Here is a 4,730-nt window from a genome sequence, read left to right on the forward strand (position 1 = left end):
GAAATGAACACTTTCCTTTTGGGAAAGGGAATGCAATCTTGCAATGTCAGTGAAGATTAATGTGGATAGATTCCATCCCTTTTCCATCACTTTTTCTCATACCATCAACTTTTTTCTTTTTACATACTTTCAAAATTTTCTCTTTTTCATTTTAAGTTTTCATTTTTTAGATTTTTTCCTTCTCTATAATTTATTTCCATTTCTTGACTAATTGCAGAATTTCAGTTGGAGTATGTTTGGCAAGTGTTGGCCCTTTTCAGTAACCTTCATTTCATCTTTGTCTATTTGGTCTCAATCACTCTGGTTGCAAATATTCTCAGTTGTTTTGATTCGCACTGTTTCTCACAGTATCTCCTTTCCTGAGCGTTTGTTAGACTTTGTTCCCTCTTTTCAAGGTTTCAAGAAAGATTATTTGGGCAAGCTTCAACCCCTTTCCCTGTACTTCTTGTCATCCCATTCACTTTTTGCTTTTCACATGCTTTAAACATTTTTCGCTTTTTCATTTTAAGCTTGCATTTCCTCAATTTTGTTTTCTCTCCTTCCTTCCTTCATTTCCACTTCTTGCCTGATTGCAGCATTTGAATTGGAGTTCTTTTGGCAAGTTTTGGTCCTTTTCATTGTGCCTCATTTCATCTCTGTCCATTTGGTCTCAATCATCTGTCCTGGTTTAGGGAAAAATTTGGGAGAAAACCCCTGAATAGGATCCCTCTGGGAAGCAAACCCAAGTGGCCCCTCCCTCCAACTGGTCTGGTAAAAAAACCTCTTTGGAGAAAAGTGGAAAAAACTATTTTACTAAACAAACAAAGTGCATACAAGTATAAAGAATGAATAATACGAAACAATAAAACCTCTTGTTCTGGAGTGAGATGGTAAATTGAGAAAGTTCTTGCCATGAGTGTAGCTCGGCTCTCTCTCAGTCTCTCATCAGTCCCAGTCCCTCCAGTGCCACTGGAAAATGCCAAGCTCCAGGCCCCAGTGGGCCGCAGGTGCAGCCCCCAGTGCTCCCCTGGGTTTTCAGTCCAGAGCAGGTTTGAACAGTTCCAAGAAAAAGGAAAAAGAACAGTCCAGGGAACTTCTCTGTCCTTGCTAGCTAAAACTAACTAAAAGCAAAAAAAATTCTCTGCTGAACACCCCATCCAGAAAAGAATGTGTAGCAGACAGGCAGTTTTCTCAAAACAAACTCCATGCTTCTCCTTGCTCTTAGAACCAGTCTTAAAGGCACAGAACTCAATATATAGCACAAACAGAGCAGACGACTGGGGATACAAGCACCATAAAGTTACCCAAGGACACCAATCAAAAAGGGTGGCATCAAAATTTTCATCAAATTGGGTATAGGATCTTTTTGGATGAGTGTGATATATGTCCTAAAGTTAATTCGTGTTAAGCAATATGATATGTAATTGATTCACTGTAAAATGGAATAATATACCATGAAAAATTGATCTACTTTAAGTTTAGTTTAAGATCAGTAAACCTAAAGGTGTGTATAGGGTTAACTAAGACTAAAACTGCACAGAGGGACACAAAGAATTCCTGCCGAGAACCGCTTTAGAACAATCCTACAGAAAGTCACAAAAGGACGGAAAAGGGAGATGTGTGGCCTGACGACCGAATGATTACATCAGATCGATATCTTATCTGTTCCGGCCTGTGTTAACATTTCCAAACCTTCTCCAGACACGGCAATCACGGCATTGTTCCACCTTGAAAATCCATTCAACAGACCCCAGACCTGAACATGAACACATGATGAAGCTACCACGGAGGGGGGAGTCCTACAGTCTCAGTCCACTCTCAGCGAAAGACTGTATAAAACCCAATTTGTGAACAGAGGGGGTGGCAGACTGACAGAGTTTGTTACCATGTTCACCCAGTGCCGAAATCCCGGGATTCAACACTGTCCCTTTTAATTGTGGCTACCAGAGACTGATTTAAGTCTCAAAATAAAATTCTAAATTTTGATTTATTGAATTTGGCTTGTCGAGTTTATTACAAGTTGGTGACCCTGACGTGATGGTCTGATAGTGGGACCCTCGGACCCCTGTCTCTGGCCAGGAGGCGCCCTGCTGAGTTCAGCGGCCTGGCAGAGCCGGGGGACCTTGTGGAACCGATCAAACCACATGATGAACTTAAGCAAAAAGCCACACTTAAAAGTGGGTTAGGCGAGATCAGAGCTCTCGGGGAGCTCGGGTTTGTCCGGGGTACAAGGCCTCCAAAGCCGTGGCGAAGACACAACTCGTAAAAATCTACGTGCACGAAGAATCCACGCAAGAAAAAGGACCGTAAGTACTGCGTGGTTGAGTGGGGGTGACGGAGCGTGTGAGTGAGACGTGATTTTATCACGAAGCGAGTGGGACCCCAAGATCGCAGTTCCACTTCTCTGCGAGGGGTGTGGTTGGTTGGGGGGGAAGCGAAAGTTACGGGAGTAAAAACGCACCTCACACGTAAAACCCAAAAACTCGGGGAGTTTGGGGGATCGGTCACAGGAAGGCTGGAAGGGAGGGGTACGTCCTCAAGAGTTCCGGGACCGGTAAACCTTCCAGCCTAGGACCAGGGAAGGGTCCAGAGGAGAGAGAAAGCAGAAGAAAGAGAGCTCGTAATCATCAGGGAAAACCCCGGGAGGGATCGATCACCCTTAAGGGCCAGTAGCTGGTGACTCTATACAATGGGACAAAGGAAAAGTAAAACACAAGAGAAAGCCACAGGGAAATCCACAAAGGGAGCAGCTGGGGACATTCCAGAAATTCCACTTGAAAGTCCTTTGGGATAGATGTTAGAACATTGGGAGGAATGCCCTGCGCATAAAAGGAAAAAAATGATACACTATTGCATAGAAATTTGGGGAGAAGTCGAAGTACGGGACCATGTAATATGGCTTGTCTTCGGGACATTTGAGGGGTGGATTTGTAATGCTTTAGTCAGCTACGTGAAAAAAGGAAAAAACCAAGGAAGAATACGAGTATGCTCGAATTTGAGAAAAAGCGGATACTAAACTTTTACCAGTGAAACTTAAGAGTCCCACTGGAACCTCAGGCGATAAATAAGATCCTTTAGATAATTTGCCCCCACCATATCTCCTGCCTCCACCGCCACCTACACCAAACCCAGGATACCCCCAGGAACCCCCAGGGCCTGGGCTTCCCCCTGTGCAAGGGGGTGCAGCCCCTTCGCTGATTGTGTCAGCACCGCCATCAGAGCTACAGCTCCCGCAGGCGGCAGCTCAGCCCCCGCCATCAGGGCTCCCTCCCCCGCTGTTGGAAATTAGCCATGTTGCTAGGAGAAGTACAAGGAAAGAATGTGCTGACAAACGAAGCATGAGGAACGGACCAAGACGTCGCGGTTAGGTGCTCACAGTGGTCAAAGAAGAATAGAATTTATGGTGGGAGCCTTTGTGTAAATAGAGATAGGGAAGCAGGTGTTGTGGGAACGGGATATAGTCTATAGAAATTAGAAGATTAATGTTAAACTGAAATGTCATGTATAGCACGTACGTTGATGATGTAATCTGTAAGAAATAGTATAAAACCTGTAAGAAAATGAGGGTCGGTGGGATTCTGATTTGGGACGCTAGTCCCCGGGTCCCCGGGCCCGAATAAAGCACCGCATAAACTACTTTGTGGTTTGTGTTTCTCTTCGTTGGGCAACAGTTTTCTGGCGACCGCGGCAGGACTCCGAAGGTTGCTGGGGCGGTTCGCGAGGTGATCTACTCCACGCCGGCACCAGGTGATTTCTGGGGAGACATCAACCTGTGCCCGACCCCGCGCCTGTCGGACAACTACGAGGTAAGCCCAAAAGGTGCTTTATTCTTAAAGGATTTTAGACGCCTGCCGATTAAGACGGACCTACGATCCGCACGGTTGGGCTTGGACGTCCCAGGTTGGTGGAAAAAAATTGACCGTAAATCCCGACGAAAGTTGAGTAGGATCAATACCTGCTAGCAGGATATAAGGTGGTAAAGGATATAAAGTGGTAAAGGACATAAAGTGGTTAAAAAAAAAAAAAAAAAAAAAAAAAGAGATGCCATTTAAAGGGTTTAAAACGTCCTTGGCAGGGATTGAAATCCCGGAGGACTCACCACTAGGTTGTTTAATAAGGAAATGGAAAGAAGGGAATTTTGGTCAAGAATTAGCTAAAGATAAGTTGATTGATTTTTGTAATCATGTTTGGCCACAATATGACACCGCGGGAATGCAGTGGCCTAGGAATGGGACGCTGAATCATGATATTATTACTCCAATGATGCATTATTTACAGGATAATGGTAAATGGGAAGAGATACCATATTTGGATCTGTTTTATTACTTGGGACGGAGAACGGATTGGCAGAAGGAATGTGGAATAATGGTTCTAACTGTGGCAAATGAGAAGTGTCGGGGTTGCGAGAATCGGGATCAAAAGGCGGACTATCTAGTTAAATATAAAGACCCTGAGGAGGATGTGTCCCTACTGGTCTCCCCTAGCGCTCCCCCACCTGAAACCGCTTCGGAAGAAGAGGGAGAAGAGGGTGGGGAAACAAGGGAAAAAGGGGATGGCAAGAGTAAACGGCATACCCCGATATCTAAACGAACAAGGGGTCACCTAGTCTCTAAGAAAGGGGGCCGGGAGGGGGGAACACACGTAATGGCCCCGCTGAGAGAGGCGGTGGGACCCCAGGGAGATCGAGTAATGGTGAAAGTTCCATTTTCCCCGAATGACCTGATAATCTGGAAGCAATCTGCAGGATCTTA

The sequence above is a fragment of the Hirundo rustica genome, unplaced genomic scaffold (genome assembly GCF_015227805.2).
Source record: "Hirundo rustica isolate bHirRus1 unplaced genomic scaffold, bHirRus1.pri.v3 scaffold_137_arrow_ctg1, whole genome shotgun sequence".
NCBI lineage: Eukaryota > Metazoa > Chordata > Aves > Passeriformes > Hirundinidae > Hirundo > Hirundo rustica.